This window comes from Amyelois transitella, chromosome 16 (assembly GCF_032362555.1).
Source record: "Amyelois transitella isolate CPQ chromosome 16, ilAmyTran1.1, whole genome shotgun sequence".
Classification (NCBI taxonomy): domain Eukaryota; kingdom Metazoa; phylum Arthropoda; class Insecta; order Lepidoptera; family Pyralidae; genus Amyelois; species Amyelois transitella.
This window is the reverse complement of record NC_083519.1, coordinates 9,252,115-9,265,305: the sequence shown is the minus strand read 5'-3', so window position 1 is coordinate 9,265,305 and position 13,191 is coordinate 9,252,115.

The window sequence follows — 13,191 nt, the reverse complement described above, 5'->3', positions numbered from 1 at the left end:
TAATATAAAATTTTAATATACATAGTTTTCTTTTTTATATTCATCAATATAAACATAAATGAGTTTCTTAGTAAAAAACAATCACCAGCTCTGTAATGTAAATATTTGAGAATGGAAACGATTGCTTCTGGAAAAACGGATGAGGCAATGTAATAACGCTCTATCTGATACATTCGATTCAGAATTTTCTATTTTTATTTAGGTGTGAGATCGCATACGGAACTTACTCTAAGAAGATACAGACATATGTATAATCACGTCTTTATCCCTTGCCGGGTATATGGAGCCAATAGTCTGGAAAAGACTGAAAGGACACGTTTCGAGATTTGAAAATAGTGACATAAGTTGCTTGCTAGCCCATCGCCAAAAAGAAGAATCCCATTTTACCTTCTCTTTCTAAATTTTAGACCTAACGCTTGTCAGTAGAGTTAAGTGGAGCTTCCTACATTCATCTTATTAAGTTAGTATGTTATAACTAATACATTAAAAATGTTTGCAACATCCGAAAGGGTAAATAGGAAGATCTGGTATACATATAAGAAATAAATAAAATTGATTGTATCTCTTTTCTGTTATTTTCTTTTTTTATTTGTTGGTTTATTGTAACGTTTTTGCCTTATTTGATCAAAATAGTTTATTCTTGGTCCTCCTCTTCCTCTCTTTCCATACATTGTTCCTTCTACTGTAGTTTTAAAAAAATTCGTCGTTTCGAATAAAATGGCCTATCATTTTCCATCGTTTATGAAAGGTTGAAAATTAAAAAAAAATTCAACCAAAGATTTCCACCAAATCAACATACAACCACGTGTCTCCGTATTAATTAACACACCCCACAGATACACATAAAATGTTAATTGTATGTGTTTTAGTGGATGTATAAAGAGATTACGGCGGCGTCTTGTCTTTGCTCAGTCTTCAGTTTTAATGACTCGTGTTAATTATCGTGTATGAAGTCGAATGTTTGATGTCAAACTTCACTTGTAATTAATACTTTAAGCCACTAATTTAGACATATTCGTAGACGTTGAGATATAGTCGCGAATGGAAATTAAATGAGTAATACTTATGATTGCAGCGTATTTAATTAACTTTATAACGATATAACAAAATATATGTAACGGCCAATTTGAACCTAAGGTTTTTTTTCCAGTCCACCGAGCCGGCCTTTCAACCGTAACGCTACTGTTGGCTCTGTCTACCCCGTAATGGATAAAGGCAAGATATCCATATTTAATGTTATAAATGTGACAGTGTATTTGTTTGTCCGTCTTTCTCGTCAATACCTCTGAAACTATCTTCATTAAATTTGCATTAATCTAGTGTGGAGTAGAGACAAAAACATATGTACTTTTCACTTTTTAAAATATTATATACCTAGGTAACTCTTTTTTAAATATAACAATTGATAATTTTTATGATAATATATCATGAAATATCTTTATTTCATGAACAAGGTACGTCACACAAAGGAGTAGAGTGTAAGCCGTCTCTTTTTATTTCATTCGCGAGCCTAATAATAATAAAAGCGTTATCGTATCGCCACACAATGGCGGCTGTCGTTTGCATTCCGTCAAAGTACGGTAACAGGGAGTTAGGAAATGCAAGAAAGAATATATTAAATTTATTTGTATGTTTACGTACATGTTGGAAAAAATACAACTTAAAGTTACTTAAATAATTATAATGATGTATTCATATTTTTTACTACAGACTGTATTTTGTTTTTATTTCTTACGGAGTAGACAGAGCCAAGTAATAGTCTCGAAATAACTCAAAGGCCAGGGTCAGCTGAATAGCTTAATGATAGACCTGAAATTCACATATCGGCTAATCTTATTATCAAGTTGCTAGGCGTTATCACCTTAAAGAAGAATCCCATTTTTATAAACCTTAAAAATATTCTTCCGTGTGTATAAATAAATCAAATAATTATAATGGTAAAAGACAATTCATTACTTGACTCAGATACTACACGTATTGGTGCCGGGAACCACACGGCATACATACATATATACATAAAATCACGCCTCTGTCCCGGAGGGGTAGGCAGAGACTACCTCTTTCCACTTGCCACGATCTCTGCATACTTCCTTCGCTTCATCCACATTCATAACTCACTTCATGCAAGCTCGGCGGTTTCGGGTACTTTTGACCTGACCCTTTACCAGGACGTCCTTAATTTGATCAAGATACGTTCTACGTCTAGGTCTTCCCACTCCGACCTAACCACGACATCTCACGAAATATAAAGTAATAAATTAAACTGAGCATTTACAAATAATGCCGCCTCCACATTTTCCAGCTCATTGGTTCGCTTTTCAGTATCTCGTAGCGTAGCGCGGTGTCTTTGTGAAGCTCGTAGGCAATAAAGGTGCTACGCCGTAGACACCGCTACGGTCTACGAGATCGCTACGACGTTTCCTTTGAATATTTTTTGAAAGAATTTCCTTTTCATATTTTGGCTGATGTATATCATTATGTTTTTTTTTAATACTGGAAATCGATATTTCATATTTGAATATCAAATACTTCTTTACAAATTGAATATCTAGAAAATCAGCTGCGAAATATTCTGTATAAACGGTGTATAATTGAGAACAAAAAGACACTGACTTTGAAGAAAAAAAGCTAAATTAACATGAATTCTGAAGAAATTAGTATTCGTGGCCTAAGTTTTGATAGGTACTTAACTCTAAACACAGATTTTTAAATCTATAACATTGAATTTAGGTAAATATTTTTCACTTGTAAAGTAGGTAGTTAAATTTTTTAATCTAAAAAAAAAATACAAGGAAATCGAATACCGCATCGATATAATCCCCGCATTACTCGCTCAGCGCCCGCAATCGAATCACGTCGAGAGATATTTAAATGTGAGTGAGTTTGCTTGTATCAGTCCATCAGTGATGTTATCCGAACGGCGAACATGCATAGATTAAAAAAATCAAATACTGGCTGGAAATATCAAAGCGCTATTGGGTGTAAAAATAAATTTGAAGCCTCGTGCTAATATTCGAATATTAAACTTTAATAAAGTACTAAGGTAAATAGTTGAATATGTACATGTCTGTCTACTGCATACATAAGTAAATTATTTAAATTTTTATTTTTCAAAGAATAAGTACTGGCTTGAAATTAATGTTACATTTAATAAAAAAGAAGTTATAAGTCTCGTTAACGTTCTATTTTTCAGTTATTTACTGATATTTTTTTTTACTTTTGGTTAAGCTTTGGAAACCCTATGTATTCTTCTTAACAATATGTGTCAAAAATGTCAAGTAAGTAATAATAACCCCTTTTGTGTTTATGGCACATTTTTTCATGAGATTTTCTATAATTTCATGCAAAAGAAACCTTTATTTCAAAGGCAACAATTCAAACCAGATAAACAATACTTCTCTCCTCACTTCGGTCCATCTTTCCACTGGAGAAACTCTTGGGAACACCTATTAGACTATAAAATCCTTTAGTTTCGGTATCCACGCCTAGATTTTCCTGCTTCCTAATGAGCAAACATGGCGGGAAGGGAATCGAATCTTTGTTTGCTCGGGACTTACCTGTCTACCTTACCACAGAACCAGACAAACCACATGATTTCACGCTTTGTCGACTTCACTGCTCTGTGCTACACACACTTCTAAGTATCTAAAACCTGCATTTAGTGTTATTATTTTTATATATATTTTAGGAAGTCAACAAAGCATAAACTCATACGTATGTCACGTATGAGTTTATGCTTTGTTGACTTCAGTTTTGTGTTTTGCACACTTTTAGTAAATGCTTTGAAAGTAATTATTTTTTTATGCACTTTATTGAAATAATATATTAAAGCATAAACTTGGTTAGCAACCGATGTTGATTAAAATCTTGGCAGCTGAACGTATCGGGTCTGTCTACCTCGCGAGGTATATACGTAACTATATGTATGAATGTATATATATATATCTCTATATAACTATATATATGTACCGAAATTTAAAACCATGACAAGGAACCCTAAAACCCTTGATTCCCAGCAGACTGCGTGACAATGGAGGCTGGCGCGTCGCAAATGGACTGAAAGCTTTATTGTTTACGGGACCGGATGGCGGCCCGGAACGGCAGTCCGGTTATGGTACGGTAGGTATTGGTAGAACAAGTTATAACCTAAAATATTACTTGATTTTTAATTCACCATATATGAATAGTCTTACTTTTTAAGTTACCTCAAATATCCTTTACAGATTAAGATGTATCGGGTAGTTTGACACACTTCGTTTAGACGGAATTGGGATTCATTCATTTGCTAAGCTACCGCCAAAAAGAAGAATTCCTATTACTTTGTATCTATGAATAAACGTATAAAATAAACCTGTATTGATCAAACAAACGTTTGATTTTGTCCTTATCACGTCTGTAAGGACCATCATTTTTTATGTACCCACGTAATGATTTAATACTTTCGAAATATAAGTCTTACGCCAAACAAATATACATTAAAAAGCTTACCAAAAGCTCTTTAATATGTATAAATAAATTTTAACTTCAAAAAATATTGGCTACATGATGAACACAATATTCAATCTTTCCCCAAATTAAAACCGGCATATTCCCAACAAAATTAGCCGCTCGTTCAAACAAAAGAGCTATGACAATCCGGATACCTTCAAATCTCATCTGCAAATATCTCGGGTAAATCTTAATCCCCTCCCTCCCACCTACCCCCCACCCTTTTGTCTGCTAATAACGCGATTGTAAGTCACAAGCAGACGTCTCCAAGAATTAATGTAATGGTTCTGTACAAAGACATAGATTTAGATAGACCCTGCATGTGTATGTTTCATTCAGCGTCTACAGTAATCGCCATTAAGGATCATGAAAATGTATAATTGCCCAATATATGTTAAATCTAATAAAAATGTTGGACAAAGTATGAGACTCTACCCTTTACTAGACGTTTGCCCGGGGAAGCGTGCGATAAATCGAATAGAAGTAGACTTTGAAGGTTTAGGTTATCTCTGTGCTAAATAAAGATTTCTACAAAGATACAAATCCATCCTCTGAATAATATTCGTATGGATGTTAAGCCGTCCTGTTGATTTCACAGTAATCAAAATAATTTTGACACGTAGATATGGAAATACGTATGTGTAAACTGTGGTATCTATCTAAATATATGTCTGTGGTTCTAAGACTATTCGAGAAGTGCCCGAGGATATGACATAGACAGTTAGACATATTATAAACTACGATGGGGATGACATATTGTCTTTGATTTATAGTTTACCCGACTGACCTAGAAGGGAAAATTGTGGTTATTGCAACCCTTGCAATCGACTTCAAAAAATAATGGTTAAGTTAAAAAGATTTATGTGAAACTTTGTATACCTACCTACTCTCTTTTTCTCTTCTCCTTCCCGGGGGGAGATCTTTTAACTTGCAATGATCCCTGCATACAATTTTTTTTTCATTACCAATTTATCAATCTTTTCATGCATACTCTTCGGTTTACGTTACTCTTGATTTCCATTCACAAGGATGTTCACGATTTAATCAAGGCCATCGAAATTATCATGACTACTTAATTCCCGGCTGTATATGTAAATTAAAAAAAAAAATACCTTCGTAAGCGAGCCAATAGTACAACCAAGAAAACAAATTTGCGAAATAAAAATGATTTATCATTTTCCCGAAGATATCTTTGCCATATTTTAAGGAAATTTATAACCCTTACTTGTTGATTCTTAAACCCACCCTTACGAGGAAATAATCAACCCTTCCCCGTGTTCGTCGCCAACAATTTATTGCTCGGCCATAAATATTAAAAAGTTGGGAATATAAATCTCTGGTTTTATTAATAAGGGAGGTACCGTCATATGCCTTGAGAATATTTTGAAGTTTGCTCTTTTGGAAGAAGGATTTATACGGTACAGATGCTCATCGTTAATATTGATTAGCAACCATTCTTATGATAGGTTGCTAATAAAATGATACATAGGAATATGAACATATGTAAATATAATCACATCTGTATCCCTAGCGGGGAAGACAGAGTCGGATGTGGCCACGTTCAGCTGTTAGGCAATGATAGAATTGATTCAAATAGTGACAGGTTGCTAGCCCATCGCCTAATAGAAGAATCGCAAGTTTATAAGCCTATCCCTTAGTCGCATTTTACGACATCCATGGGAAAGAGATGAAGTGGTCCTATTTTCAATTGGTACCGGGAACCACACGGCACACATAAAATATAAATACATGTATCCTTATTATCCTTAATATTTTTGGCTGCAAGGAATGTTGTTAAAAACATTGTTACGAGAAGGAAAATTAGTTAAGATGAACGTATCGTGATCGCATGTAAGACGTTCTGGTAAACATTCAAGAGTACCTTAAACCAAAGAGCTTGCTTACATGAAAAGACTGATGAATGTAGATGAAGGAAAAGGCGCATGCAGAGGCGGTGACAAGTGAAAAGATGCAGTCTCTGCCTGAGAAAAACGTAATCATATATGTAACATATACTACACCGACATGGCTTTGTTATAACTCAGAAAACACATACATACATATGGTCACGTCTATATCCTTTGCGGGGTAGACAGAGCCAACAGTCTAGAAAAGACTGAATGGCAACGTTCAGCTATTTGGCTTAATGATAGAATTGAGGTTCAAATAGTGACAGGTTGCTAGCCCATCGCCTAAAAAGAATCCCAAGTTTGTAAGATAATCCCTTAGTCGCCTTTTATGACATTCATGGCAAAGAGATGGAGTGGTCCTATTCCTTTTTTGTATTGGTGCCGGGAACCACACGGCACGGCACGGCACTCAGAAAATGGAGCATTGAAATCTCACCCTCTTATGTTTTTTTTTGTTTTATTCGACAATCCCACAAAACATGAGAATAAAATCATAAATGCAAGTTTCAATAACCACACAAATATTAATCAGCAAGGGATTAGCGAACCCAGGGCGGCCCTCGCGAAACGTGATCCTCTTAAACAAAATCCAAGTGATTGCGACGCGACAAAAGAAACCATTAGCTCAAACTTCGCGGGCGGTCCGGCAAAAGGAATGGATCAAATCTCTATGGAAATCACAGGAGTGTTCACATCGGTAGAGCTGAATTAAGTCTATGGTGAAAAAAAAAGAAATTATGCAGTTAAACGATAAAAAAAAGTAAAGAGTATTTATTCGAAAAGAAACCGTTACAAAAAAAAACAATTAAACAGGTATATGTTAAAGTTTGATAGTAGATAGGAAGGTTGGTGTTCCCGAGGAGTTGTTAGTTGGGGTGATAGTTGAAAAGTTATTTCGATCGTGCCAGATGGACCATGCGATTAATTGATGATATGGTATTCTACTTTCTTATTATACTAAAGTAACATAACGTAGCACAATCAGCATAAGCAGACAGATAATAAATAGCCTGGCATAAGTAATAAATAATAGTAAGACCTTAAATTAATATGAACTGCAATAAAGATTATTTTCAAAAAATACACATCGAAACTTTCAATGATATTAATTGCCCTCTTTAGCCTAGCCACATATTAGGTAGAAAGGTATCTAAATCTGAAATAGCCTCCGATCAAAATCGCCTAAATATACCTCTGCCGTGGTATAACTAAAATGCCGTTATCTGACATCAGGTTTTTCACCTTTTTTACCGGTAGAATAAGAAAAAAAAAATCTTTTTCGATCTGTATATACGACTTTTTGGAACTTTTAAATCATAAATAGGTGTTCTCATTGATGAATGGCATCAGTTAAATTTTTACCGCATTTTTTGACGTTTTACTTAAAACAAAGATTTTGCAGATAACGGCATTTTAGTTATACCAGGGCAGACCTTTAATCCGCTCTGATCCATTGATCAAACCAATCAACGAATAAGAAACCGCTGTTCTGCAGTAAACTTTAATCCATCATTGTATTAAAATCCGCTGTTAAGTACACTCTAATCCTAAGTCTAGTCAACTCGCCCAATGTAAATCAAGCTCGAGGCGACTTTTGATTAATTAGCGCTATTCTTTCCCCGGCGACAGGAAACGTCGCCATTAATCCGCTGAAAACAATATGGCCGACAAGGTTTTATATTAGCAAATATCCGGTTCCTTAAGGATCGAGTTAGTGGCTCAGAAATAACGTTATTTTGAAAGTTATTGAAGAAATAAAGTACCTACCTATTATTTGGTGAAAGAAGATTTGTTGTGGGGGGTTTATTAAAGGTAACAATGCAATTGTTAACCAAATGCCCAAGAAACGGTGTTATGTTTATCAGTTAAAGTTTGTCGTAGGTATTTAGAAATGTCTTAATTATTGCTATGAGACTATTAACTTTCACTTTTGCATAACAAGTGGATAAAAGCTAGTTTTAATATAAGTACCATCTACCTTATCATTTCTTTAAAGATCTTGGACAAATCACCAACCTGTTTTAAAAACAATTAGCGAAGAAGAACGAATCGAGGGTGGTTAGATGGATATTAATTAGCATTGGTAAGGAAACTCTAATAAATTCTCCCCTACCGGCGCCGGCGAATTGTCAAGCTGCGGCGAATGTCTTTTGGAACAAACGTTAAATTAATATTTTAATACGTAATCAAAGATTTCATAATATTTGTATCCATTTTATTGATATAAAGTATTATAAGCTCTGCAATTAAAGAGAATAGGTAGGATTTCCAATGATCCAATATGCGTGAGCTTCCTCTGCAAGGGTTGCAGAAGTCAGATTGGAACCTATATTTTTTTGTAAAAACCTGACTTCCTAATCCAGGATCAAAAGGCGCGCCCCAGGATAGGATTCTCACATTCTCTACAGGAATAAGCCCTAAACAACTTTCCAAAAGGGAAAACACATGCCTGACTTCGAATGTTTTGTCAAAAGCAAGCGGCAAAAAAGAAAAAGATGAAATTATACGTAACAACGAAGAACTTGTATACGACCTCTTATAAGGTGTAAATTAGAATTTTTTTGTAGGTACTAGGTATAAGTTAATACGATCGTAAACGCATAACCCAACGTAGATACCCACATAGGTACACACACACACATAGGTCACAACTTATGTAAAACATGTACTGTAGTCTTCCATCATATATTCTCATCTTTCATTCCGACTCTTGTTGACGTTTTGGTGAACAAAAGAAACCTTGGTCAAAATACAAGTAGTTGCAGCACAAGAGAATAGCAACATATGTGTGCATAGAACTTTTAAAAATGTGTGTGTTAAAACTTTATATTGAAATAATACTCGTAATGCAATGTAAAATTTTAAAATTAGATTTATACGCACACGCCTTTACCAAAGAGCCCTGCAATTGAACCCTTATAAAAATATCTATACATAAATATTTTTTCCCTCCAACAAAGGCGTCAAAATAACCGCACCTCATAGTTTTGCTGTCACGCAACTATTCGCAAATTGAATGAAATTATTGGTTGAGGACAAAACCACAGCACGGACTGAGTCGGGGTTCTTATAATGATATTAACACATAACCTCGAATTAAACGGCGGTGTGGGGTAGGTACTGGCGCGCACAAATGTTATGAGCGTATTATTTATCTATATTAAGTACATACCTATAATCGTATCTATATGTAGTTTTATGAGGCTATAGTTATTTTCTTATTCACGACAATAACTAGCCAGTAGTAATTATAACAACCATTACTTTGTTATAAATTTTTATAACAAAGTAATGGTTGTAAAGTAATTGTTATAAATTTTTATACGATACATTTGCTAACGTAATTACAATTTCCAAGTTCTCCGAACTGATTTTTCACAAATGTTTATGAAAAAGTCTGAGCCGTATTGATTTATGCGTGATTAAATATGTTATTTTGTTTTTTGATCACAAGACACAAGACGACGGAGAAGCGATGTGGTCGAAAGGTTTAAGACTCGATTCGTGTGAACTAATTAGTGTGAACTAAATTCGCATAGGTACAAATTATTAGTTAAAATAAAAAAATAAAATATTTAATACTAGTTATTACATCTTGGTCTAGTCATAAAACCGAAATCTGTGACTAAATAGTTCACTTAAAATCGTAATAAAATAATTACCCCTATGCAAGTACAATCATGCAGACAGATATTCTAAAAATCTCATTTTTACCGATTTTTGATAATCTTTCAAGTACAGACATAGGCCAGTTACAATTTTTTTAAATCGTGAAGAAAAAAAATGTTGTACACAAATGTACGTGCAGGGGGACAATTACGCGACCGACAAATGTCACAGACGCAGTAATTCCCACAACGAACGATTGGTCGCGCTCGCTCCGACAGCCCCGAAATGCCAAGCTGTCAGCGTATAGCGCGGCTTGTTAATAACTCATATATATATCCTACCAATATAATCCTACTCCTACTACTATTATAAAGGCGAAAGTTTGTATGGATGTTTGTTACTCTTTCACGCAAAAACTACTGAACCGATTACCATGAAATTTGGTATGTAGGTAGCTGAAGACCCAGAATAACACATAGGCTACTTTTTATCCCAGAGTTCCCGCGGGATTGATAGGGTTTCCATGCGGACGAAGTCGCGGGCGGCCTCTAGTAATACATATATCCTACTACTATTATAAAGGCGAAAGTTTGTATGGATGTTTGTTACTCTTTCACGCAAAAACTACTGAACCGATTACCATGAAATTTGGTATGTAGGTAGCTGAAGACCCAGAATAACACATAGGCTACTTTTTATCCCAGAATTCCCGCGGGATTGATAGGGTTTCCATGCGGACGAAGTCGCGGGCGGCCTCTAGTATTTATATATTACGAGAGATTTAGGGCGATATATTAACTTATTACTCTCATATATAAACTTATCGTGTTATTTCAATGTCTTAGCTAAACTATTGCAAAGTTTCACGAAAATCCGTATAGAGGATATCCGTAGGACTAGATTTTGCCCGTGGTTTTGTATGAGCAAAATGCAGATTTTCCCGATCTTGCAGACTTTTGAAAATGATTCCCATTATTCCTAATTTTGTAAATTATGTTCAATCATTTTGAACTTATGAAAGTCAATTGGAATACGATACTCATTTACAGAATTTACATCCTACAGAATTGAGAATATCTATTTATAAAGAAACAGTAAAATTATGAGTGCAAGTACTAAAAATTTATGTGATAAATCAAAATCATAGGCTACAAGGCCGAGTATAATATAACAACTTTTAATAAAAAGCGCCCTTTCTTTGTGAAACCACTTAGGTAGATCTTTTACAGCATTTTAAATAAACCACTTCAAAAAGCTCTTTTCTCTCAAACAATGCTATAAGCATTTCATAATCGTATTAAAAGATTACTACAAAGCAAGTCTTGTCACGGGAATATGACCCGGACTATATTGAGTTGCATTTTTTTTTAAACTGTTGCAATAAAGATCCTTATTTTAAAAGTTTTAAAGATTAGATTCAGGAGCAACGAATTACAACATTTACATTAAACCCTAATAAATATTGCGAATTCAACGTTAATACAATAGTTTTAAAGATTAATTCTGTTTCCACGACGGCAAACATAATTTTGTGCAATGTGCAATGATTGACGTCGCCATGACAATATGACGAGGGGATTTTAGCACATTGTATTTCGTGCAGATTCGTGCTTCATTCGAGGGCATAAAAAGATTACAGGTTTTTTTCTATACAGAGCTACGAATGACGATACAAAAATAAATTTGAACTACGCATTACTTACGTACTCTACTCAAAATGGCTTTACCTATTTTACAACGAATTAAAATTAACTTACAAAAAAATTTCTTATAATTAACTAGCTTTTGGGCAATTGGGCATCATTAAAGCCCTCAAGGATGAATAATTTCCCCCGTTATTTTTTCAATTTTCCATTATTTTTCGCTCCTAATAGTTGCAGCGTGATGTTATATAGCCGTAAACCTTCCTCTAGTGTCCGACCGAAGGTCTATTTTTGGCCGAAGCCGAAGCCGAAGCCGATTAATCGGCTATCGCCACAACCTTCGGCCGAAGCCGAAGCCGAAGCCGAAGGTTTATATTCTCTCAGCACTCAGTAATTAATTTTGTTCAATATTGTCTACAAGCTACAATTAATATTAAAATCATTTCAAAACCTCAATATTGAAGGTTTATATATTGACTGTCTCATATAGAAGTTGATGATATATCATAGAGGTGGTTGGTTAAGAGATAAACTAGCTGTTGCCCGCGACTTCGTCCGCGTAAATTTCGAGTTGAATTTTAATCATACAGTCAGATACAGACAGACAAAAAATGTAAAAAAAAAATTCTCTATCCGTTTCAGTCAAAATATTAAATGTACAGAAAAAATATTTTTACCGTTTTATTATATGTAGTATTTTGATTTTCAGTTTTTTTACATAAAATACTCAAACAATACAAAAAAAATATATTTTTAATAATAAAAAATATCTTGTAATTGTTGGGATTCGAACTTGGACCGCCAACTTCACAGTCTCACGGGCTAACCACTGGACCATCGAAGCCGTTGCGTTGGTGTCGAAATTAAAGTAGACTACATACATATGGTCACGTCTTTATCCCTTGCGGGGTAGACAGAGCCAACAGACTTGAAAAGACTGAATGGCCACGTTCAGCTATTTGACTTAATGATAGAATTGAGATTCAAAAAGTGATAGGTTGCTCGCCCATCGCCTAAAAAAGAATCCCAAGTTTGTAAGCCCATCCCTTAGTCGCCTTTCACTTATATTTATATGTTATAGGTATAATGCCGTCGTATAATGATAAATGACTTTGAATTTTTAATTTCGTAACTTATTTGCCGGCATACTGATACCTTGAGTTCATTCAAATGTCGATAACTTTTTTTTTTGTGTACCGATTTTGATGAAACAACCTTTAAATGTTATTCTGAGTTAAAACAAAGCAATTGGTGAAAGTTTGAAGTAAATCGGTTTAGTACTTTCGGAGATAATCGTGATCATACATACAGACAGACAGACAAGAAATTAAAAAAAAATATTTTTGCTTTCTATTATTCATTCTAATTGTCCCTCTATCCATTTCAGTCGAAAATACTAAATGTACAGACAAAATATTTTTACTGTTTTATTATATGTATAGATAAAAGTTTGTGATTTACCTACTGGTAAAAATAATGATTTGATTTCTTACAAAAACACTCGTTTAAATACACGTACGGACTTGTTTTGATGCATGCAA